This window comes from Tamandua tetradactyla, chromosome 23 (genome assembly GCF_023851605.1).
Source record: "Tamandua tetradactyla isolate mTamTet1 chromosome 23, mTamTet1.pri, whole genome shotgun sequence".
Lineage (NCBI taxonomy): Eukaryota > Metazoa > Chordata > Mammalia > Pilosa > Myrmecophagidae > Tamandua > Tamandua tetradactyla.
The window spans coordinates 2,480,121-2,506,217 of record NC_135349.1 but is presented as its reverse complement, the minus strand read 5'-3'; positions in this window follow the sequence as shown (position 1 = coordinate 2,506,217).

Genomic DNA, 26,097 nt, shown 5'->3' with positions numbered 1-26,097 from the left:
GCTTGGCTTGTTTGAAGCAGAGCCTTCCTAAGAAATTCATTGAGAAGTCCAGGCAAAGCACAGGACGGTACGCCTATCTCTTTCAGCGAATGCAAGAATACCTAATTAGGTGAAAAGGACTTCATTGCAGGTTGATTTAGTTTGGCCGACAGTCACACACATATGCAGATATGCCTTATGCTGCAGCCAAGCTGAGCTTTATTTAGAGCATTTTATTTTTATCTTCAGTGATTTCATCCCTAAGAAATTGAGGAAGAGAAAGAGGAGACAGTGCAGGAATACAAAGGGGAAAAAGGCCAATGTCATTGCCAAGAACTTGGCTCTCTCCCCAGGATACGGTGGGATTTACACATACGAGGAGAGGGGCTGCGCTTATGTTGTGGTGGGTGGGGACAGGGGTATGGCAAAGGGGGTGTGGGGTGATGGAATTGCCAGGATTTCTGCAGTGCCCTTCGTGTCCTCATTTACTTCCTTCCTTCTCAGGGGTTGGGGGTGGGACCTGAGGTTGCCACAGCGCCTCAGAATTAGTCCACCCACCCCGGACAAATATGGAAGGGTCTCATTTCTTCAACAATGGCTAAGGTTTACCGTGGCTTTGTGACATGCCAGGCACAATAAGCATTGTATCGTCCCAATCTCATACCACCTGACGAGACAGGTGCTACTATCATCCCCCTTTCATGGATGGGGAAACTGAGGCTCGGAGAGCTGAAGGAACCTGCTCTGAGTTGCACAGCTAGAAATGATGGAGCTAGATTTCAAACCCATAACTGCTATCGTTATTATGGAGACAACAATGGCAATCACCATCGTGAAACACTGCACGTTGTGTCTTGATTCCCGTCTGCGGGTGGTGGCGTCTCCTCTGCACTGGAAAGCATTCTGAGGGCTGGAATGAGCCTGCAGCCTGGACTCCCCTGGGGCGTTGCAGCTGCCAGGAGAGAGGGGTCACCTTCGATAAGCCCCCTCGCCACACCACCCCCCGGGCAGCCAAGCTGACTGTCCGCCGAAGCCCGGCCCTGCCCAGCAGCCTGGCGCCCCGGACTGCAGGTGTCACCCAGTACCTAGTGAGCACTTACCGTATGCCAGAATCCCGACCCCCACCTGCCAGTGCCGTTGCCGCCACTTACGACCACCTCGTGATGGGGGGCAGGTCATCAGCCGCAGGTCCCCCCATGCGCAGGGAGGAGAATCACGTCTCTTAGAAAGTGGTACTTATTTACTAATCACTTTATATGCCTGAGTTCATGAATTCTCATAAAGGCCCAGTTAGGTGGATAAGGAAAGGGAAACTTGCTGAGGGGAAAGCAACCTGCTCAAACTCGTGCACAGTTTAGTGAAAGGGCGGGAATTTAAGCCAATTCTGGGTGACGCCAATGCCCAGGATCCAATCACAGTATACCCCCAGGCTTCTCTTAGGAATTAGAGGCGACGTGTGCTAAGGGCTTAGTAGGGCTTACCCAGTGCATAGTAGGGCTAAATTACTAGCAGGCATTCATCACTGCATGCTTGCTGCTCAGTTCTAAACCCAGGGTGAACTCACAGCATCCCCCAATCAGGGGCTCTGCAGACAGCAGCCCCCACAATCCCTGCTCCCCAGCCAGGTTTAGGAGTCTCAAGAGGGGCAAATTGCCTACAGAGAAAGGGGTCACCAAATTGATACTAATCTTACCCTAAAACATGTACTTAAAAAAAAATTAATAAAACCGAAGCCTGTTGGGCCGGCCTGCCCAGCTTTCTTACGCAATAGCTATCTTATTGAAACCTCAGGTTCATCTGCTGTACCTGAGAACCTCTAACAAAGACAAAGCACTAGTGTCCATAAGCCTGGTCTGTGGACGGTGCATTAGGGGTGCCGAGAGTCTCCTCTCAGCTGCCGTGTTGGAAACTGACACACCCACTTACCTCTGCAGCCAAGCAGCCTCCCTACGGCCGGGCCTGCATTCCCTGCAACTGCCAAGAAGTGGGAAGGAATCGTCAAGCTGCAGTGGAGCCCGAAACAAGCCTCTTTGTTCAGTCCATGGCTCCCCATGTCCAAACCCTCCAGAAATAGAGAGGCCAGCTTCTCTCTAGGGTCGGGTAGGGTGGAGGATTGGGAAGCTTCTAGAAGGCTCCAGACAATGATGATTGCATTTTAGACTGTCTCTAAGATGTCCAATATTTTAGGTGACCCCTGGTGAGGTTGTATTTTACCTCCATTTTGTGCTCCTGGGAAACAGAGAAGGCTGAGAAATTCCTGCACCCTTTAGAGTTCCTGAAATGGTGTCCTGCAAAGACCTCCCCACCCCTGCCCAGTGACCCAGGTAAAACTCCCAGAGACCTCTTGTTTTCCTAGAACAAGGCAGGACATGGACTTTTCATGTCTCCATTCCTTGCCTCATAAATGATTTGCTGAACTGTTTGTCCCCACTGATCAGTCGAACAAAACTCTTGTTGACCAAACCTTGGTGAAGCTTCTCTCCCTCCCCAGGTCCCCAAGCACAGGGCACCCTCGGCCCGGGCCAGGAGACAGGACCTCCCCAGCAGCACCCTTGGAAGGGCCGTCTCCAGGTAAACACGTGCAAATGTGCCTACAGGGGGACCAAAACGCCCAACCGGGCTCCTTCGAGCCTTGCTGACTCCTCCCTAGAAAAGGAAACCCTTTTCCAATCCTCGAGGCCCTTGCAGACCCTGAGGTCCGATCATCCCCCCAGCACAGTGGTCCCTTCCCACCCCTGGAGATACGGCTCCCAGATAAAGTCTGTCTCACCAAGTCCAGACTGATTTCTCGCTTCAAGGGACTGGGAAAGCTCTCGTGGGACCTCCCAAGCCTGTGGTTTTCTAGGATCTCTCTCCACTGCTCGTGCTTTCTCAACTCAAAGGAATCAGAAACCCACCCCATCTAGCTCAAGAAAACGGCCTCCATGGAGGAGCTGAGCTGGAAGGTGGACTGGAGGGCTCTGATGCCAGGTAGCTGTAGAAAAACACTGCTCTGCCCTGGTCTTCTAGAGCACGGCCACTTTTTCCATGTTTCCTGCACTCTCCCATTTCTACCTCAGCCTCCTGGCCCTCCATGGCTTTGGCTGCCCCGTAACTTCCCCCTGGACATGGTTGCTTAGAGGCCCAGACTTCAATGTCCTTGCAGCCACGGGGCCCACTGTCAGCTGACACCGTCCTCGGGTTCCCGTCGGAGGGCAGCTGCGCGGCTCCTCCGGCCGTGGGCGCTACAGGCGCCTTTGGACGGGCTGCCTCGGGCCAGGCGCTCCGTTGCGGTCCGACCTGCTGGGCCAGGGGCACGCACCTGCTGAGACCGCGGGGGGCTACATCGGGGTTCCCAGCAGAGCCCCTGGACAAGCGCTCACGAGAGCCATCCATCTCATGTCCACTAGGGGTTATCTACGCTTCAGAAGTGTGAGCCCAGCCCAAGCTGCTTCGTTGGTTCATGCTCCACCTTCCTGAGGAATCTCTTGTTTGACCTCTATCCACGGGGTCACGTGGCCCATTGCCAACGACCCCAAGTCCCCACTGCAGGAGCCAGTTTCCACAGGACCCCGAGCGAGAGGAACCCTTGTGCCTACCGCCTTCACTTAGTCTGCTGCGAGTGCTTTTTTCCCTGGGTAAAGAAGTTCTCTTCTGTATTTTTTTCTGGTGCTGCAGCAAGCAGAACCTCCTTCTTCTTTCAGTTTCTGCAACTCAGGATCCACCCGTGGACCTGTCTGGGGAGCCAGGGCGCGCCGGGGGGCTGCTACCTGCAGGGGGATGCGAGGGCCGCCACACAGCACACTAACGAGGGCCAGCTGTGCGGGCGACGGGGGCCTGGAGCGCCCGGCTCAGGCATCCCCAATTAGGGGTTCACAGACAGCGTGAAGCAGCCTGGAATGTGCAGCCAGGAAGAATGTTCCAGCTAATTAAAATGTCAGGGTTTCCTGGTTACCAGGATTTGTAACAGGCCTTGGAGGGAAACTTGTCCGCTGGTCAGTTCCCGCTGATAAGAAGTACAGCTTGACAGTTACCGAGATCTTTGATAAATAAAATATGGGAAAGCATGAGTTATTACTTAATAAATGCAGTGTGTTCAGGAGGTTGTAAGCTGGTGGCCCGTGGGTCACAGACAATGCTTGGGCTGCACAGGAGTTTTAATTTTGTTCTTTTTTAAATAACTGAGCCAACGTGTAAACGACCACAGCACAAACAGGTCTGTGACTTCTCTCCAACACTGGCCATACCGGAATGTCTGGGTGATGTGGTCAGCTTTTGGGGACCGCTTGGCGTTGTTGAGCTCCCAGCGGACGGAGAGCCTCCTTCCTGCCTCCCAGCTATCTGGCATGGCCCCATGTCGGTGGGCAGAAATCATGCAGGTGACTGGTGTGGACTGAATAACACCCCCAAATTCTCGTCCACCCAACCCATTTGGAAATTGTGACATTATGGTTTGTTATGGCGGGGCTCTACTGCACCAGGGGGCACCCCGACCCCTTCACTGGTGTCCCATGAGAAGGGGGAAGCTGGGACACAGACGGGGAGAAGCCACGTGATGATGGGGGCGAGATTACAGGGCAGTGTCATGCCACAGAACCGCCCGAAGCGGGGAGAGGCGGGGGGGGCTCCCCTAGAATCTTCAGAGATTCCGTGCCCACGCCTTCATTTCAGACTTTCCCCTCCACAGCTGGGGGAGAGCAAATGCCGTGGTTTTACCCCTCCGGGAATCGTGCACATGGCTGCTGGGTAGGGGCACGGAGACTGTTGGGTCCCCAGGGCCTAAAATATTCATTATCTGGCCCTTTGTCAAGCCCCACTCTAGACAACTGGTTTCGGACCCTGGGGTTGTGACTTACCCCATTTGTTATTTAGCTTTGGGCAAATGATTTAACCTCTGCACTTCTAGCTCCTCATCTTCAAAATGGGACAATATGAGATTCTGGTCCCTGGGATTCTTGGGAAGATTGGATGAGATGAAATATACGCCTAGCACATATTGGGGGCCATTCAACGCCATTATCTGCTTATATTTGCCCAAGCATTGGTGCCATAAGGAGAGAAACGGCCCAGGCACGCCCCACATTGATTTGATAATAAGTGTGATCACTCTAGAACTTCGGGATGCTCCAGTTACTTTGGGATGCTCCAGTTACTTCCTCCTCCCCAAACCGCAGAGCTTCCAGGCACCTCTCTGCCGCATCAGAAGCTCCAGGCAGTGAACACTACAGCCTCACTGGGTTCCAGGGGGAAGCACGTCGGGACAGCTGAGAAGTGTGCTGCCCACACCAGGCCTGCCCAGGATGGGCCTCTGGGTGCCCACAGCTCTGGTGCCGTGACCTGTGTTTGTGCAGAACTCCAGGGAAACCGCTAAGGGAGCTGGATCCCTGCAAGCCATTCCCCAAGCTCGGCTGTCCCGTTTCCATTTAATCCACATACCCCAGGGGAGCCTGCCCTCGCGGAAGCTTCCCTCTTGGTCATGAGGCATAACCGTGGAGGAACCAAAAGGATGGAATAAAGGGCTCTGCTGTCTACTCCTAACGCAGCTGCTATTTACTACAGCTGAGCTGCACATACTCTCCATTCCATCCTCGCCTCCCTCTCCAGCACCACTTCCACCTCCCCTTCCACTCTCATCCTTCTTAGCATCTGTAAAATCATCACCCTCATCAACAAACGTTTATTGAGCACATGCAGTATTAAAGCAACCAGAGTGGACAGGGCAGCTCTCCGAGGAGGGCAGCCAGACAACCAACAAACCACAAAGTGTCAGGTGATACCGTGCAGGAGACTGAGATGGGGTGGCATGCTAGCACAGGCTGTTAAGGGAAGGCTTTCTTTGCAGGGGTGACATCTGAGCAGAGACCTGAACGATGCGTGGAAGCCAAGTGCAGGTCAAGGAGACCAGGGAAAGTCACAGCAAGTTCAAAATTTGCATGGTGGCCCTGGCCTTGACCCTCTTGGAGGAGGCCAGGGCCACTAGGTCTTTGCTGCTCAAAGTGTGGCCCATGGACCAGCACTGTCATCTCCTGGGGGCTGCTGGAAATGCAGACTCTGGGCTCTGGACCTGGCGGGCGGCATCTTAATAAGCTCTTCGGATTGGCACATTGCAGCTTGGGAGGTGTCAGGATAGAGGATAGCTGACCAGGGCAAATGGGGCAAACAGCAGGGACGAGGGGGCAGTCAGGACCACTGCTGCCGGGGCAAAAGTGGGTGAGAAGGGCCTGGGTGTCCTTTGCAGCTTGTTCTCACTGATTTCAGCATCCAAAAGGTGTGTAAGGAGCATGTGCTCCAAGTGTGGCCTTCTCTTAGAGCTGGGCAGCCACGGCTGGGGAATGTTTAACAACCAGCTCTGCAAATGGTGGTTACCATTTTCACTCATGTTAACAAGTGAGATGGAAGAGAAATAATGAGGGGAGAGGCGGGTCAGAACCTGCTCATTCATCAACGAGAGGCTTCTTTGCTGAATCCGATGATGGTTGTCAAGTACTGGAAGGGCATTTCCCTTAGCTGTTTGTGCCATTTACAATTTAGCATACGCTTTACGTTCATCTGCAGTGCTAACATTTTCTCTGTCACTTTTTAAAATCCAGGCATTCGACAGAACAGTAAATCACACTCCCACCGTGACCGTCTTCGAGCTCCCAACCGCGGGCCCATGTGCAGTCCCGGGAAGAGACACGCCCCCGCTGCAGAGAATCCCACCGTACAGACACCAGAGATGAAAACATCCTCAAGAGCAGAAATAGCAGGAAAATAGAGAGTTGCATTCTGAGTGTTTATCATCTTTGTTTTCATTATAATTTATTTAATTATGCTTTCATAATCTAATTTTTTAACAACGGCTGTGCTTAGCAACCAGCTCACAAAGTTTCTGAAAAGGAACAGTTGGCTCTCCCGAGCTGTAGGGCTGGCTTCAGTTCAGCACCGTGTGAGGCTTTGTCTTGTCTAAGGGGCAGGCGGCTGTCTTCTGAGCTTAGAGTGTAGTGAGATGCCTTGAGTTTCTTTTAAACTCGGCTTCCCCTAGACAAAAGCAGGGGGCTTAGAGATGGAACTTGCCTTGTGGTTTGCCCCAGACTCCCCCACATTGGCTGGGGATGCCCCAAAAACTGGGCCAACAGAGCTGCCCTCGGAGATTCATCTAGAGACTCGCTAGGGTAAAGGGAGAGAGAGGAACCAGGAGGCTGGAATGGAGCGCACTTTGGCAAGAGGGTTAGAGCACAGTCACCTTCGCCTGCCCTGCCCAGCTCTGGGCCACCACCGAGGAAACAGTGGCAGAGAGAGTGAGTCACAGTGGTCCAGAGAGTGGCCAGAACGAGGGCAGAGACGCCTGTCTCGGAGTCAGGAAGATGAGCCACGGCACATCAGTCACCTGATGGGCAGGTAGGAAGGGCCACACGAGCTGTCCCCTGTGACACTCAAGCCACCCTGTGGAGTTGACACCTTCACCAGCTGCGTCCGACAGAACGAGAAACCGAGGCTCGACAGGTGAAACCACGCCATCCCCATTGGGAGGGCCGGGGTCGCTCTGATGCCACCCCAGCAGCCCCTAAGGCAGGAAGGGCCACCCCTGACCATTCTCAGAGATTGTCCCTGTCCACTCCGGAGCCCCTTTGTGGCCTGTTCCTCCCCTCCCTGGCCCAGCATTATTTCCCTTTTGTGACCATTTCCTTGGAAATAGGCACAGACACCACCCTGGCCCCAAGCACAATCCTTACCACATTCAATTTCCCAGGTTTATTAGGCTCTTTAAAGCGGCTTTACTGCTCTCTCCTTGCCATGACCCTCATCTGCGCTTTCCCTCCAGCTTTTTCCAGGGTTATTACTGCTCATCGAGAGAAAGGTCACCGCAGACCCAGAGAAACAGGGAAACAGGCCACAGGAGGCCGGCTTGAGGCTGCCATGTCCATTCCACCCTTAACTGCAGGCGAGTGTGGAGGCGTCTCCCTCTCATCCAGCCTCTTCTCCAGCCACCTCGTGCCCTCATCTCAGAAACCACACTCCTGGCACATCATCTTCCAGTGTGGCTTTATACACGCACATCTTAGTCAACACAGACAGTAAAGTGGAGTAGGCATCATTATGCGCGATTTACAGATAAAGGAGCAGACAGAGAGGGGACAAAAGGGTCAGCCCTGGACTTCCAGTTCTGGATGAGAAGGAGGAGTCCGCTTCCTTCAGGTCCCCCCTACAGCCAAAACACCCCGGATAGGACACAACAGACAGACAAACGGAGACTCCCTCCCAACTCGCACAAGGCAGCAGCAGGGCCCCGTGGGGAGCTGAGCTTCGGCCCCCACCGAGCAGCAGTGAAGCAGCGGAGTCAGCCAGAAATTCCACCAGCCCTGGTGTCAGCAGCGCCTAGGAGGGAGCTCAGGGGCAGTGGTACAGGTCATGGCCCCCCTTAGCCAGGACGGTCTGGGGTCTCCCTTCCATCTCGCCCACGCAGTGAGACGTGTGACTCAGCTCTCACTTCTGCCAGGGGGCAGTGCCAGGGCCCAGTGGGAAGCTCAATATATGACCCCCCCAGTCCTTGTACTGTCCGACAACAGGGGGCTGCCTGCTGAGAAAGAAAAGTGGAATCAGATCTGGAGTCTCATAATATAATGTCCAAATGTCCAGGACAGAATAGAAAAACCCTTATCGTGTCAAGAACCAGGGAAATCACAGCTTGAATGAAAAGACAGTCAGAAGGCACCACTGCAGAGATGAATCAGATGTTAGAATCATCGAGAATTTAAAAGCGTTCATCATAACAATGGCTCAACTTGCCATTACAAATGATCTTGAAACAAATGAAAACAAATTAGAAACTCCGAGTAAAGAAATAGAATTCATTAAAAAAAAAAAACTGCATGGAAATTAGAAATGGAGAAGCAAAATAACCAGAAGAAAAAGCCGCATAGGCTGGGCTCGGTAATAGCACAGAGAGACAGGACAGAGCAGTCAACTGCAGACAGATCATTAGGATTTGCCCAGTATGAAAACAGAAAGAAAATAGACTGGGGAAAAAACTCACAGCATCTCAGGGCCCTGAGGGGCAACAATGAAAGAGCTAATGCTATGTCTTCGGAGGCCCGAAAGTAGAAGAGAGATTGAGATTGAAGAAATATTCAAAAGAGTAATTGCTGAAAACTTTCCAAATTTAGTGAAAGACAGATACCTACAGATTCAAGGAGCTCAGTGAATCCCAATCAGGATAAATGTAAAGAAATCTACACAATAATTAAATTTTTGAAAATTTAAGACAAAGTACTGAAGCAGCCAGAAAGAAACAAATACATTGCTTGTGGGAAATCACCAATTTGAACGACAGTGGATTTCTTATTTAAAACCATGAAGGCCAGAAGCAAGTGGCACAAAGTTTTGTAAGTGCTGAAAGAAATGTACTCTAAAAATTAGGTAAAAGAGATTCTCTAAACAGACCAGGAACCAACAAAAGAAGAAACTTTGAAATGTCAGAAAGAAAAAAGAGAATAAAATGGGTAAAAAAACGGGGAGGGAAGATATAATCAACAGTCCTTCTCAGGAGTTTCTTAAACCTCATTTCAGTTTGAAGCAAAAATTACAGCAACATCTGATTACTGTTCAATGTATATAGAGAAAACACTTAAATTATATTTTTAAAATGGGGAGTTTAAAAAAACCCAATAGAAGTAAGTTTTCTATGCTTTATTCAAACTGGTAAAACACCAATAACAGCAAACTGATGAGCTCCATGTGCATATTATAACCTGTAAAACAATCAACATTTTTACACAATCTCTCTCAGAAAATATAAGAGAAAGGAACGCTTTCCAGCTCATTTTATAATGTTAATATTGCCCTGTTACCAAAACTAGAAAAAGACAGTGAAAAAAAAAGAAAGAAAAACTGCATGCTGATATGTCTCACAGATTTAGACACAAAACTCCTCTACAAAATATTAGCAATTCAATTCAGTAATATATAAAAATAATTTAACACAATGAACAAATTGGACTTATTTTAGGACACAAGACGGGTTCAGTATTTGCAAGTCAAGGTAATCCACCATATTAACAAGTTAAGGAAGAAAAATCATATGATCTTATCAATTGGTTCAGTAGAAAAGCATAATGCAAAATCCAACCCCCATTCAAGGTGAAAATTCTCAGAGAATTCAGAATAGAATGGAACTTCTTCAACGTGATAAAGAGCTCTACCAAAAACCTTCAGCTAACGTAATACTTGATGATGAAATGCTAAATGCTTTCCTTCTAAGATTGGGAACATGGAAATGATGTCTTCTCTTCATGCTCCTACCCAAAATAATATTGGAAGTTGTAGCCAGCACAATATGGCAAGAAAAGGGGATAAGGGCATACACACCAGAAAGAAAGACTGTTCCTATTTGCAGATGGCATGACTGTCTAAGTAGAAAATTCCAAGGAATCTATACACACGCACGTGTGCACACACAAACACACCACCTCCTAGAACTAACTGGTAAGTGTGGCAAGCTCACAGTATTCAAGATCAACACACAAAAATCAATCACATTTCAATATTCTTACAGAGAACAATTGAAACCAAATTAAAAACACACATACGAGTACTCCAAAGAAAATGAAATATTTTGTTATAAATCTAACAAAACACATACACATGCCTGTATCCAAAAAGTTCCCGAAAGCTGATAAAACAAATTGAAGAAGAACTAAATAAATGACAAGGCATACCATGTTCATGGATTGAAAGATTCACTGTAGTAAAGACGTGAATCTCCCCAAGTTGATCTATAGGTTTAATGCAATTGCCATTAAAATCCCAGTAAGAAATACACTCATGCAAATGCCTGATTGATGAGAAATTTTTATTCTTGAGGTGAAATCCACATAACATGACGTGAACTATTTTGAAGAGAATAAGTCAGTGATATTTATACATCCACAATGTCGTGCAACCAACACCTTCATCTAGTTCCCAAACATTTCCATCACATTCAAGTAAAATCCCATTCCGGTAAGCAGGCTCTCCCCATTCTCCCCTCCCCCCAGTCCCTAGAAGCCACAAATCTACTTTCTCTCTGGATTTATTTATTCTGGATGTTTCAAATAAAGGCAAAACAATATATGACTATCGTTCCCCACTTCTCCCACTCCGCGCGCTGTTTTCAAGTTCCTCCATGCTGAAGTGTGCATCACTTCTTCATTATTATTTTTTTGGTTGGGAGGTGCATGGTCTGGGAATCTTCATTACTTTTCACGTCTGAGTCTAATTTTGTGTGGCTGTGCCATAGTTTATTCACCGACTCATATCTGGACGGGTTTCGGTCACTCCCACCGCTGTAAATATGCTGCTATGAGTGTTCACGTACCCAAGTACTTGGGGATTAGGACCTTCCCCCAGCGGGAGGGCACGGAGTGGGGGTACGGGCACCCCAGTCCCCTCCCCTCCTGCTGGAGCCATCAGGGGTGGGCATTTTGTGCTACTTCCTGGAGCCTCCCGAGGGAGTAGCTCCTGCTGCCCACAGGAAGCTGTGTCCCTGGGCTGCCCCCTCGGCTGCTTTCCATTCCTTGTATCGCATCCCGCCCCTCCACGCACCTCCCAGACAACTGCTCTTGGGAGGACCCAGACTAAGGCAGTGTCTCACCATAAGTCCTTCCACAGTTTCTCTCCACACATTGTCCCTTTCTGATGTGACCTCCAGGACCCATCTCAGAGTGCCCTCCTCTGGGAGTCTCCCCGGTTCCTCGTCCTGAGCCCAACTGAACCTGCAGGTGAGGGGTAGGTGCACCTGGAGAGGTGGGAGGCCGGCAGGAGGAGAGCCTGGGCAACTGTGTCCAGTGAAGATAAAGCTGCTCGGCCACGAGCAGGTCCCCTGACCGTGTCGCCTTGTTCCCAGGACAAAGGAGGAGGTGCGTTTCGTACTGTGTGGTCTGGGATGCCCAGCCTCTGGGGCTTCCCACACTCCTCAGTCCCCGTGTCTCCAAGCTGGGGGACTCCTGGGCTCCCACTCTGCCCCGTGCCTTGTTTTCCAGGAAACGCTGCCCTTCAGCCTGTCGGGTCAGCTGCCCCTCGGCCTGCTCGCTGCGAGCTGGTGTTTCCTGACCACCCCAGAGGCTCGGGGCCTCTGGCCTGATCTCCGCAGGGCGGCCACAGAGGGTGAACCAGGGGCACACCCTGGGAGGGGGCCGGGGGGCCGGGGCCTTGGATGGAATTACAGCCTGCACTTCCGGCTGGGGGCTAGTCGCCCTCCCTGGCAACCCGGAGAAACACCGCCGAGGGTGGGAGGGCTCTGGCTGTCCAGGTGCTGCTTTCTGGAGTTTTGGCGATTTTGCTGGGCCAAACAGCGCAGTGCAGAGGCAGGCCGGGGCGCAGGCGGGACGAAGTACTGAAGGCCAGCGCTCTGACCTCCTGGGGTGTCTCCAGGGACCCCTGGCCGGCAGGACGGGGAGGCAGCAGCTTCTGGCCTCCTTCCCACACCAGGCACTTGCGAGGGGCAGGACGCATGTCTGCGATCACTCGACAGCTGTGTCGGGAGCTTTCCGGGTGTCAGCGCAGAGGGAAGAGCCGGGCAGAGAGAGCGGCCACGCGGGCACCAAGAGCAAGCGAATGTGCATGAGTGAGCCGCGTGAGAGCTGCGTGGACCTCGGCTGCAGAAATCGGGATTCACGTGGCTTTTGGAAAAACACATCTTGCAGGGTGGGGCTGCCATGCAACATTGATTTCTCGGTAATGGATGAGTTTCAGCAACAGACAGGGGTGAATTTAGTTTCCACTTGATTCCTTGAGGGTTTTAGATTAAAATTGCCGTTTGGGGTCAATCAGTGAACATTTATTGCGAGCTATTCTTTGCCTCCTTGATGGTGAGCCCGCGGGGAAAGCTGGGGGAGGCGTGGGAGGGGCTCGCCCGGAAACCACCCCGTTCCACTTTTATTCTAGAAAGTCCACAGAAGGAACGCCTTGGGTGGCAGTGAGTCAGGGAATTGAGAATATTAACAGAGCTTCCTCTGCCCCCACCCAAGACGAGCTTACAGGTGGGTGAGGCACCCATGATTTGAGGGTCTCACTTCTGCTGGCTAAGATTCCACCATTAGCTATTCTTTTGATTAAAATTTGCCCACCCCCTCAAAGTACTTTTTTTTAATAAAAAATACTCCTAGAAAAAATGTCATTAAGCCCTTAACCTCTTAGAACAGAAATGGCACACACTTTGCTATGCATGCTAACCTGGGCCCTTTGGTAGTCGTTGTCCAAAGCACTGTGTTCAGAAGGCTTCTGAGGCTGAATCTGGAAGCATTGATTCAGATTCATTCATTATGATTGATTGATGATGCAAGCAATGGCTCCAGCAAGGAGAATATTTAGCATCCCTAGAGTGGAAGGAGAGCTGGATGGACTCTGAAAACTGGATGAGAGAAGCCACGAGAGGAAGGGAAAGGGTAGAGGAGGAAAGATCTGTGATTTCCATTCTCAGGATGTCACCTCCTGGTCTACCAGTCGTCCATCTCTCTCAGGACCCTGAAGTGGGAAGCCCGAATCCCTTGCTGCCCCGCTGAGAGCCTTCTCTGCTCTCAACCCACCTGCTGCTGCAGGTATATCTCTGACCCTGATGCCCTTGTGTTCCACCTTTATTACGGGCTGAATCATGACCCCCTAAAAGTCATGTTTGAGTCCCAACCCCCTATCTGAGAATGTGACTTATTTGGAAATGGGGTGTTTTTGGATGTAACGAGTTAGAACGAGGTCGCACTGGAGCAGGGCGGGCCCTATGACCCTTATGGAAGAGGGAAATTCAGTCAGACCAAGAGTGAGGACACAGGCTGAGGTGGGGGTGATGTGCTGCCAGCCAAGGCGCGCCGAGGATTTCAGGAACCGCCGAAAGCTGGAGGCGGGGGAGGAGCTGGCCCTGAAAGCTCCGAGGGAGCGCGGCCCTCCGACACAGGCCTCAGTCTCTGCGAAGGCAAGTTTCTGTTTTAAGCCACCCGGGCAGCTCCAGGAAGCTAAGCCCCTTGTGGGCGTCTTACCATGCCCCCCTGTATGCTCTACCTCTGCCCAGTACCTCCCTGTCCACTGTCTCTGCACAGTGGGCTCCTAGTAGCTCCAATCAGACCCATCTCCAAGGTCCCTTCCTCCGAGAAGCCCTCCCTGACTCCTCTGGCAGAGCCCTGGCCCCCTCCTCTGATTGCCCACAGCTGACCCCGTCTCTGCAGAGCTTTCTTCACCTGTGCTCTCCTCATCCTTCTACGTGTCTCACTTTCTCACAAGACCGAGGGCGCCATGAGGGCAGGCCGCGTGCTGGGTCACGGGTGCACAGTGAGCATTGCTGGATTGAATGGATGGATGAATGAATGAATGAGCTTTGCAGACATCATCTGGTGCTGAGACTCCGCTCTGTATCCACGTGCTCCTGGAGCCTGGATTAATCAATAAATTCACCCCCAGTCTCTGCGGGTCAACATGACAAGGCCCATTTTTTCCCAAGTCCAGGGCGAGAGGCACAACTCTCCTGAGCACTGTCTTCCGTCCAGTGACGTGGGATTCCAGGCCCTCCAGGGTCACTGTGGCCGGGGAGACAGCAGGACCACCCCATGTCAGCCCCTAAGGGGTGCACCCGTCCCCTGCTCACCACCCCACAGACCCAGCCCCTGGGTGGGGGGAGAGCTCGGCCGGGAAAACCGGGGGTGACTGTCCTGCCCCCAGCGCCCCGTCCTCCAGTCTGAAGAAAGAACCAGTCACCAAGCTGAGATAATTAGCTGTTGAGCTTAATAACTACAACACGATGATTTCAGTGGCCTTTGCCATAGCGTGTCACCAGGAAACTTTGGAGTTTAATGTCAGCCGGGCGGAGACGTAGGGACGATGAGGCAGAAGGACCGATCCGGCCCTAAAAGTACACTCTGTTAGTTCTCTCAGACCCGAGCAGAGGGGAGCTGCTCGGGGGTGGCTGGTTTGGGGGTGGCTGGTTTAAACTGGGATGAGGCCAGAGGGGAAATATGTGTCTGTTGCCATCCTGTCTTGCTAATAACCTCCTCGGGGGCGGTGTCCTAGATCCTGTGAGTTCCTTCCCCCCAGATGTTTGCTTTTAGTGCTTACACGAAGCAGCTCAAGCGTCACCACATGTCAGATTATTTACGACCGGGTGGAGGGGTCAGCGGAGGACAGAGGCGTCGGGAGTTTTCAAAATCACAGACCCATGAGCTCATTCTTCCAGCCTCTTTCTCCCCAAACATGAACTGTTTGTAAGGTTAACTAGGGTGTCCCCCCTTCCTTCTCCCACCCGTGGACCGGTGGGTTGCAGTGACATTGGCGAGAGGGGGGTGTGTGGGGAAGGGAGGACAGGGGGCTTCCCGGGCTGAGGGTCAGGCGTGGCAGAGAGCAGAGCCTGCTCTGGGGGCAGGTGGGGGCGGGCGAGGGCAGGGGCTTTCAGGGCAGCTCCAGGCACTCTTCACGCCCAGCCTCCAGCTCTGCCGTCTCTAGATGGAGGCGACGTATCCGGCCTCACCGCCCGTCACCAAGGGGGACATTAGCCTGGTTCCAGCCTTCCTGGCTGCCGGGCGTGGGGGCTGGCGAAAGCGGTGGGGTCTTTCTGCAGAAAAATGCGCACAGTGGCATGCACACACACCCACGGCTCTGCCTACGGCTTCCGGGCGTCTGGGGGACCCCAGAGCGGAAGGACAGCTGGCCAGTCGCAGGCCACGCCTCTCCTCCCTGGTGTTGAAAGCGACGCGTGGATGGGTCAGTTTTACAGTGAGCTGCGCAGACCTGAGCCCAGGTAGCGTAACTGCGGGTGGTGCCCGGGCGGGGGTCGCACCGTCCTATGGGTTCGCCACCCCCCACTGGAACTGGGCCCACCCCATCCCGTGGCCCATCTATGGGCCACGTGTCGCCCCCAGCCACTGGAAGGCACCCCGTGGGGGCGATGCTCTCTTGGACAGCGCAGCCCTTCCTTCCTCATTCCACGGGCCCTTCCCATGCCAAGGATCGGCCATCGCAGTGACCGCATAAAGATAATGTCCCCAGCCGCAGGGCTCTCACACCCCTGGGTTTGGGCGTGAAGGATTTGCCTTCCACAACTAGAAGCTGGAGAAAGCGGCAGAGCTGGGGGGTCTTGAGCCGCCCTGTGCCTCAGTTTCCCCATCTTACAGATGTGGGTAATGGTGGCTCTGACCCCGTAGGACCGTGGTGGTGACTCGGTGCATCTACCTGTCGAGGCAGGTGGGACGACGCCCGGAGCATCAGGACCGGCGCCCACCTGAACTTCGCGATCGCGGCAGCCCGGGGGGGAGAGGCGAGGCCTGTGTGTCCTGGGACGGCAGGGCACGGGCGACGCGGTTCTGGGGGGCAGTAAATAACAGTCCCTCTTGCTCACCTGGGCTCCAGAGGAGTTGGATGGGGGACGGAGTACCCCACTTCACTCTCCCAAGCACCAGAAGAGGAGTCTGCCCACCTCCTGGGGCGTGGAAAGAGACCAGGAACCCCAGGAGAGGGGAACTGGGCACCCTGAGCCTCGGGCAGTTCTCGGTGCCCGGCACGCCAGACTTGGGCCCGTGCGGCTCCTCGATGCACCTGGGAATCAGCTTTGCCTTTCACCTGACCCCGTGAGCCTGGGGACGCCATCTTGGCTGCACGTCGGGCACAGCAGCATGCTTTCTTTCTCTGCACCCAGTCCCTGGCGTGGCTCCGGGGCTCAGCAATGTCACTTTTCTCCCAGTTGAAGCTTCCCGCAGGTGACAGGAGTGCCACCCTACCTGCCACCTTCCCTAATGCCTCTGCTCAGCAGCTGCTTCCTGGGATGCACCCTTTGGCCTTAAACACTGCAAGTAAAGAGTGATGACCGCCCTTGCCTCAGCTACCTCTGACTTTGCTTTTTGCCAAGGTTGAAGCATGTGTGTTATGGATGAAGTCAACATTTGGGGAGAAAGAGAGCTCTTCCAGCTGAGATACAGCCCCTTAAAGGAAAGCCCCAGACCGAATGGGACCACAGCCCCTGTGGCAGAAAAAGGATCCCTTTCAACAATATGTAAAGAGTGCTGGCAAATCAAAAGGAAGGAGAACTCAATAGGAAAATGGGCAGTGGATCTTGCAGCAGATGTTGGTTGCTGACTGCCACAACCTTCCTTCTCCCCCTTCCTGGGGTCCCGGCATGCACCCCCTCCAGAGGACAGGGGAGAGGGACCCACCCCAGGGCAGGGAGGGTTTGGGATCCATCATGACCAATTGTGGTAACCGCCCCCCTCGCCTGTGGCCCACAGGTCATGGCTATGGGCAGGTGATGCCGTTGGCAGAGTGGCGAGTGGGGAGGAGGGAAGTGGGGTATCTTGGGTTGAATTGTGTCCTAACCCCCAGCAACTCAGAAGAAGGTGAACGTTTGGGAAATAGGATTGCAGATGGAATTCAATTAAAACGAGGTGATTCTGGAGTCGGTGACCCCCCCCTGCAGTTATGCCTGAGTGCTTAGAGGGAGAGGAGAGATGGCAGAGACACAGGGAGGAGGTGGCTGCTTGCTGGCAGAGAGGCGCAGGCTGGAGTGACACGTCCACAAGCCAAGGGATGTGAGGGCAGCCACGGACCCCCAAAGCTGGAAGAGGCCGAAGGAGTCTCTGCGGGCTTTGGGAGGGAGCGCAGCCCGCCCAACCCTGGATTTCGGACTTTCGGCCTCCAGCACAGGGAGAGAATAAGTTTCGGTCATTTTAAATCGCAAATGAAGAAATGTGTGTTTCTCTGTTACGGCAGCCCCAGCAGCCTAATAGAGGAAGTGAGAGGAAAGGTCGTGGTAAAGAGGGGCACGGAGAGGAAAGCTGCTTTTCTGCCTCTGCCCTCAGCCTGGGAAAGCTGGCGGGAGTCGGGGGCACCAGCAGGCAAGGGCAGAGCCAGGACCCTGTGCCTGGAGCTAGCTGGCACCTGCCTTTCTTTTCATTTTTCACATTTACTGGGTAACACAGATATAACACAAAATATCTCATTTCAGCTATGTTTTTATGTGCACAATTCACTGACATTAAGTGTGCTGCCATCACCATGTTCCATTACCCAAAGTTTTTCAACAGAAATTCTTGTCCCACTGAGCCAGCTCCCCCTCCCCCAGCCCCTGGCAGCCTCTAAGCTACTTTCTATCTCTACGGTTTGCTTTTGCTAGACATTCCATGTAAGTGCTGTCACACAGGGTTTACCCCTTTGCGATGTGCACTGCTTTTAATATAAGATGATGCATTCTTTATATTCCAAGCCCATTGAGGAAGACTTTTGGTTTTTTGCTCCCTAAACCATCCTAATTAACACCAATATGAACAGGCAGCTTATAGGTGAAATATGATTGGCCAATAAACATTTGAAAATATGCTTAGCCGAAGCACTTAAATAAGCAAATGCAAATTGCAATAACAGTGATATAATTGGTGCCCATTAGATTGGTGAAGAGTGAAAAGATTGATAACCTGTAACGCTGGTGAGAGTGGAGGGCTGTAGAAACTCCAGGACACGACCGGAGGAAGCCTTAAATGGTACAGCACTTGAGGAGAGCTATTTGCCAGAGTCTATAAAAATGTAAGTGCACCTACCCTGCAACCTAGCAATCCCAACTCAGCCTGCTCAGCAGAAACACTTGCACACACACAAAGGAGTCCATGAAAAAGGATGTGTTTGGAGTCACAGGGATAGCAGAAAAACGGGAGACAGTCCAATTTGCTTCCAGGGTGGACTTGGCTGAGTAAATCACGATACAGTCCTACCACGGAAAACTACACGGAATGAGCCTGGTCGCTATGTGTGTGTGTTTGTTAAATCTGCAAGAATGCAATATGCCAGAAATGGAATGGCTTTATAAAAGGGAATTTAATAAGTTGCAAGTTTACAGTTCCAAACCTATAAAAATGTCCAAACTAAGGCATCCAGGTAAAGATACTTAATTCAAGGAAGGTCAGTGGGTGAAGAACACCTCTGTCCACTGGGAAGGCACGGGGCTGGCATCTGCTGGTCCCTTGCTCCTGGGCCCCATGGCTTTCAGCCTCTGCTCCTTCAGGGGTTCCTCACTTGGCATCTGTGGGTCTTCACGCAGTGCGTCCAGGATGCGACTCTGGGGTCTGGCTTGCTCAGCATCTCGCGGGAAGGCACACGGCGGGATCTGCGGGACTTGCATCTCCACACGTCCGGGTCACACATCGGCTCTGTCAGCCCTGAAGCAGCCACCCTCCAAGCATCCACATCTGCTCTGCTCTGAGCTCTCTCCAAGATGTTTCCCCTTTTAAAGAACTCCAGTAAACTAATCAAGACCCACCTGGGATGGGCGGAGCCACATCTCCATCTAATCAAAAGGTCTCACCACAATCAGATGTGTCACATCTCCATGGAGATAATGTCATCAAAATTTCCACCCCACAGTACTGAATCAGGATTAAAAGAACAGCTGCCTGCACAAGATTGGACAGGATTAAACGTGGTTTTTCTGGGGTAGATGATAGCTTCAAACTGGCACGGTGCACGAAGAGGAAAAACATCCAAGATGATGAATTAAAGTTCAGTGAAAAAAGACTCCTTCGGCCTCTTCCAGCTTCGGGGGTCCGTGGCTGCCCTCACGTCCCTTGGCTTGTGGACGCGTCACTCCAGCCTGCGCCTCTCTGCCAGCAAGCGGCCGCCTCCTCCCTGTGTCTCTGCCGTCTCTCCTCTCCCTCTAAGCACTCAGGCATAACTGTAAGTCACGAAATGCAGTAAATAGTATAACCACATTTACATGGACCCTGAGTCTGAAAGTGTGTATACACACGTGCGTGGGTATTCAAATGCACAGAAAGGAGATCATGAACATGCAGACTAAAGCATGAACCGTGGCTGTGTCTGTGGAGGGAAAGAGGGGGGATGACATAAAAGGGGCCGTCTCTGTCTCCCAGCCCTGCCACAAACCCCGAGGCCTCAATCAGCAGAAATGTGCTGTCCCACGGTCCTGGGGCGAGTGTGGGTGGGTGGCCCCCCATCGCAGCCTGCAAGGGCACCTTCCAGGGTGCTCCTGTGTCCCGTGCCTGGCCGTCCCCTCCTGCCTCGAGTCGTGGCATGATGCCTTCTGGCCCCGTCTCCACGCGGCCGTCCCCTCTCTGTCTCCACATCTCTCTGCTTGCGAGGACGCCAGTCATTTTGGAGGAAGAGCCAACCCTACTGCAGGGTGACCTCGTTTTCACTTGCATGATTCCATCTGTCGGGTCCCTGTTCCCAAATAAACTCATACTCTGAGCTTCCAGGAATTAGGACGTCAATGCATTTGGAGGGCGGGGGTGGGGGGATGCCAAAGTCAGCCTCTAACCACGAAACTTTAACTTTTTATCCTCTGTTCTGGTCTGTTTGAATTTTTTAATATATAATGCATGGCTGTATTGTGTGACTTTTTAAAAAACGCAAGCCCCATTCACGAGGCTCATGATCAATACACAAAAGGGAAGTGTTTAAGGGGAAAAGGGCCTCATTGTCCGGGGGGTGGCCCAGCCCACGCCGCCTGCCCCTCTGAGGCCGAGCCTCCCACCAGCGCGAACGGCCACCACTCCAGCCTCGGTGGCCCGAGCAGGGCCCGTGGACATGCCTGGGACCAGAGAGAGCCTGAAACACAGCGGGTCATCCCCTCTGTGCCTGTGCCAATGGCCATCCCCCATCTGCCCCCGCCTGGCAGCTGCCCAGGCACCTCAGGCCTGCGCTGGGGCCACGGTCCCCCTGCCACGTGGCTTGAGCACTGCCCTTGTGGCTCTTCCCCTAGCAGAGGCCGTCGCCCTCCACGCCTGTCACTCCTCTGCCTCCTCGGTGGCTGTGGGGGACACCCGGCCAGGTGGGGGCCGGCACTCAGGAGGAGCCATGGGCCCCACATGCCCCCCACCTGGCCCAGGCTCGCGGTGGGCTGTGCTTCATGCATCTCAGCGTTTTCCCGGGGGGAGTCCGGGGACCCCTCTGACGGCGCAGTGTCTGCTGCAGGAGGGAAGCTGAGACCCCGGGGGCCTCGCGTGACCTCAAGCACCCCTGGGCATCTGGCTGAAGAGTACCAGGTCCTGGGCCATATTCAGCCATAAAAAGCAGTGACACTGTGACCCAAACCACCACGGAAGAGTCTGGCAGATGCTGTGCTGCGTGAAACGAGCCAGACACAGAAGGAAGGTACTGTCTGATTCAGCTTCTACGAAACGACCCGATGAGCAAATTCATAGAGACAGAAAGTGGCCTAGGGGCTCCCAGGGGGCTGGGGAGTCAGCGCGCCGTGGGGACAGAGTTTCTGTTTGGGGGAGGGAAAGGCTGGGGGTTGGGTGGTGGTGACGGCAGCACGCGTGGCGCGTGGCCCTGAGTTGTGCTCTTCAACGCGATTAAAGTGAGAGGTTTGGCGTTTGACGTCGGACGCCCCTGTAAAGGCATGGGCTGTTCTCGGGGGGTGGGGGGAGGCCTGGTCTGAGGTGGGGCTGAGGGCCTGGGGTTATGCTAGTGACAAGACCTTTGCACATGGTGACCCTCCACCGTAACCCTGGCTCAGACCATCCTCCCCGCAGCTTTGCCCCCTGGTGCCAGCCTTGCCCCGGGGCCCAGGTTCCCAGCAGGCTGGGGGTCTCCCTGCCCAGCGACGCCTGGGCCAGGCTCACACGGTCAGAGAGGGCATGTGGAAAAGCCCCAGCCGTGAGGCTGGCCCGGCCATGTGGTGGCCGTGGAGCTTGGGGTGGCCCATAGCCTTCTCAGCTTGCTTTTCTCCCCTGTGAAGGGGTGGTTAGCACTGGTGCACAGAGTTGACTAAGCGGGGGTTAAGTGAGATACTAACTCACTTAACTACATTCATACTACAGAATGAAGGGGGCTGTGAGTGAGTGGCCTGGGGCAAGCTGGGACCTAGGAGATGGCTGATTTGACCTGGCCTCAGATTCGTGGAGGACTTCCTGGAGGAGGAGGAAGGAAGCTGTATTCTGAAGACTGTCCTGGTTACTATTGCTGTTGAAAAAAGGAAGGAAGGGAGGGAGGGAGGGTGAAAGGAAAGAAAGAAAACCAACCAAAACTTGCTGGTATAGGAGAACCATTTTGCTATGTTCCTGGATTCTGTGAACTGGGAATTTGGACTGAGAACAGCAGGCCCAGCCTGTCTCTGTCCCACAGTGTCTGGGTTCCCAGCTGGGATGCCTCTATGGGTGGAGCTGGAGGCACCCGGAAGCCCCTTCACCACATGTGTAACTGGTGGTGCTGGCTGCCAGCTGGGGCCTCAGGTGGGCTGCTGGCTGGGGCCTCAGGTGGGCTGCCGGCTGGACCTCAGGTGGGCTGCCGGCTGGACCTCAGGTGGGCTGCCGGCTGGGGCCTCAGGTGGGCTGCCGGCTGGACCTCAGGTGGGCTGCCGGCTGGACCTCAGGTGGGCTGCCGGCTGGGGCCTCAGGTGGGCTGCCGGCTGGACCTCAGGTGGGCTGCCGGCTGGGGCCTCAGGTGGGCTGCCGGCTGGACCTCAGGTGGGCTGCCGGCTGGACCTCAGGTGGGCTGCCGGCTGGACCTCAGGTGGGCTGCCGGCTGGGGCCTCAGGTGGGCTGCCGGCTGGACTGCCTGCACAGGAGTCCCCGCATGAGGCAGCTTTGGCTTCTTCCCAGCATGTGGCTAGGGTCCAAAAGTGAGCTCTCCGAGAGAAGTAGCAGGAGCTGGGGCAGCTTCTATGACCCGTTCCTGGAAGTCGCATAGTGTCATTTCCACCGCAGTCTCAAGTCCACCCAGCTTCCCGGGCACAGGACGCAGACCCAGCTGCCACGTGGTGCAATGGCCTTGCAAAACATCATGTGAAATGGGAAATATCGTTGCTACCACTCTGGGGAAAATATCATCTGTCACAAAGGCCACGTAGCGGGTGGAATGTACGTTTTCTAGACCAACGGGAAGGGAAACCCGTCCCCCGAGCTGCCTGGGACTGTTGTGCGTGTCGTACTGTACAAAGGCCCTCAGCTGAGAGGGCCAGCAGGAGTGCTGAGCTCTGTGCTTGTTCATGAAGTAGCATCTGCTCAGAGGAAGCAGCGTCCTTCCCTCGGCCAGGCTGGGCACTCACAGAGCTGAGTCCACCCAAAGGGCATCAAAAAATAGCCCTAAGGACCAGCTGTGGTCTGGGTGAGGGTGTGAGGCTGGGGAAAGGAGGGAGACGGGTCGAGCCCCAAGACTCAGGCTGGGGCTGCCACGATCCTCTCAGCTCCCCCTCCTACTCACCCCGAGAGTTTTTCCTTCTCGGTTTGACAGCCTCAGCTCAGGGTTCTAGCCCCAAAGCCAGAGGTCTCCAAGTCCATAGAGGAGGCCCCAGTTTTACCGATGGGTGCTGTATAAATCAGAGCAAACCCACAAGCTGGCAGGGAAGTTGGGGCGGGACTCAGGCGAGATGCCCAGACTCTGGGTCCCATCTGGGACTCAGCCCTCCCTGGAGAAGAGTCCGAAAGAGCCAGAACATGGCATCGCTCCTGGAAAACCGTCAAAGAGCATTCCCAGGAGCCTGGGGTGCCTCCTGCCGAAACAGCAAGAGGGGAGAACTCAGAGCTACACCCAGCCAAAGCACCCCTGCTCAGCATGGAATCATTTCCTCCTTTTCCCTTTATGGAGATGAGGCTATTTTGAAGAATGTTTGCCGCTATGAAAATAAAGCTGGCATCAGGTGTCTGGGCTTCCGTCGAGCTTGCCCACAGGAAATGTACAACACAACAGCTATTTATACAGCAAGGGAGCATTTCAGCAAGAAACGAGTGGCGTTTAGAATTAATTTAGTGCCCTGTCTGCTCCGAGGACATATGCTATGTGTCTAGAATTGTGACACCTTCACCACCATATGTGCAAGCTCGCCGTGGTCGGGAAGCGTCTCGGAGCCTCCTGGCACACAAGCGAGCTCTGCATGCCGGCAGTGCGCACACCTCCCTCTCTGTGCACACGCTGCCAATGTATCTAGAAGCCCAGGGTCTGGGGAAAAAAGCGGGCATATGGCACGCGTGTTACATTTTGGCACCAGACGCAGAAAATCAATGACGGTAAGCAAACCCGCATTGGGGCGGGATGTGTGACCTGCACCATCTTTCTGTCCTGACGTCCCACCACCTGGCGGGTCCCGGCTCAGGAGAGGCAGGTCTCGACTTCTCCCGGGCTTGGAGCTGATCACACTGCAGCCTGCAGCGGGGCCGTGGGAGGTGACAGGGAAACTGGCATCCTCTTGTTTGGCAGCTGGCGGCTCCGGACAGTTTTCACCTCGGAAGCATTTAAAGGGTAACTGTTCAGTCCCCTGACACGGAGCTGGACACCCCCAGTTTGCAAAGACAGAGAGGCCATCCAAGAAAAGAGGCTGGGGACAAAATGGTGCCAGAGATGCAGACCCCACTTCAGCATCCGGCTCTTCACTCAGCGTCACCCTGGGCCCAAGACGAGCAGAGAAGCCCCAGGCTCTTCTCTAGATCATCCTGTGACGGCCGGACTAGCTCATTTTTCTCGCGCACACGTCTAGGAGCTGGTCGTTCAGCCGTGCACAAGAGGCCCAGATTGCTGCCTGTGGAGCAGATGTTCTAAGGGGTGCTGGCAGTCAGGGACAATAACAAAACAGTAGGTCCCCATATTGACTCGGAGAAGGTGAGTGCAGGAGCGGGGAAGGGGGAGGGGGCTGCAGGGTGGGTCTGCACGTTTGGTGAGTGGTTGGGAGGCCTTGTGGGCAGGTGACATTTGACGGGCTTGAACGAGGTGAGGGCAGTGCCACCCAGCCGTGAGGAGGTGGCGGGGGGTCCAGGTTAGACTTGGGCGGCTGCCCCGAGGATTTTGGCTTTTGCTCTGAGTGAAATGAAGAATCTTTGGGTTCTGTGCCAGCAGGTGTGTGCTCGGACTTCCATTTTTAAAACATCACTGGCTGCTTTGAGGAGAATGTGCTGTGGCTGGCAAAGGTAAAAGCAGCATTTTAAAAATGTCTAACTCAATGAGTTCGTGCCTTTGGGTCTGATTTTTCCAGTTCTAGTTAGGACCCCATAGAAAGGGCTCAAGATTATATTCCCGGGTGGAAGCCCTAAGTCTTGCCCAATGGCCTGTGACTGTAGACAAGCCACTTACACTGACACTGCTCTGCCTCAGTTTCCCCATCTGTCAAACGGCTACAGTCATGGCAGCCATCTGTGCCTCAGGGGTTGTGAGCCTGAGAGATGAGAATTGCAGAAATTCAGAGCTCAGAAAGCAAATCTGCTCTGAGGCTCTGGAGAGCCCCTGAGGCGGAGCCGACACTCCTCTCTCCTTTGTGTCCTCATTTAAACCAGGGTGTGGTAGGGTCCTAAGGTGGTTGGAAAGGGGGTTGAGTCTTGCATGGCCATCAGGCTGAACCGGGACCGAGGTGGGTGATTCGGGTGTGTTCTCACCCAAAACCCCCTCAGTTCCCTGCTCTCCGACAGCAAGCATCTTGCAAGAAGTCAATTTTGTATTTCATTTAACGATCACCAAATTCATCTCCCAACTGTAAACTGAAAATCAGCTTATAAACTGGGAATAATGTTACTAACTGTAGAAAGCAAGCAATTTTTTAAAATTAGGTTTTAAAAAGATAAGTAATATTTGCACAGAGTAAAACTTTGAAAGGCTACAGAGGGGTTTGCAAGTGGATTTAACCCCCCCTCTATAGTAAGGAACTTCCCTCCTAAAAAGAGGCCTGGCTTTGCCGGCTCCCAGGGGACCATACGGATAGCCTTGGAATCTTCCGGGTTGTTTGTGGGGGGGTCCTGACAGACCTAGTGGCGTATGCTAATGAGATGACTGGGGCGGGGCTGGCCACACCTGCAGCCCTACCATGTGGGTAAGGGGGTGGGGCTTTGCACATCAGCTCAGCACAGCCTCTGGGAGGGGAGGGGCTGCAGGTGAGTTCAGCCACACGGGCCTCAAATCCATCAATGAGCCTATAGGATGACACTCCACAAATCCCTGAGCACTGGCAATCTGCACTCACAGGGGGAGGGGACACGGGAGTTTTGCATTTGAGGACCCACCCAGACCCCACCTCTTGAGTCCCGTCTTTGGGCTCCTCTAATTGGTGTGATAAAACCCTAATTGTAAGTGCAGACTTTCCTACGTCCTGTGAGTTGTGCTAGGAGTGCATCACCGAACCTGGAGAGGCAGTGGAAACCCTCGACTTTGTGGGCAGTTGGTTAGGGTGAGGGTGGTCCTGGAAGCCCCCGGACTAGCCAACAGGCTGTAAAGAGAGGG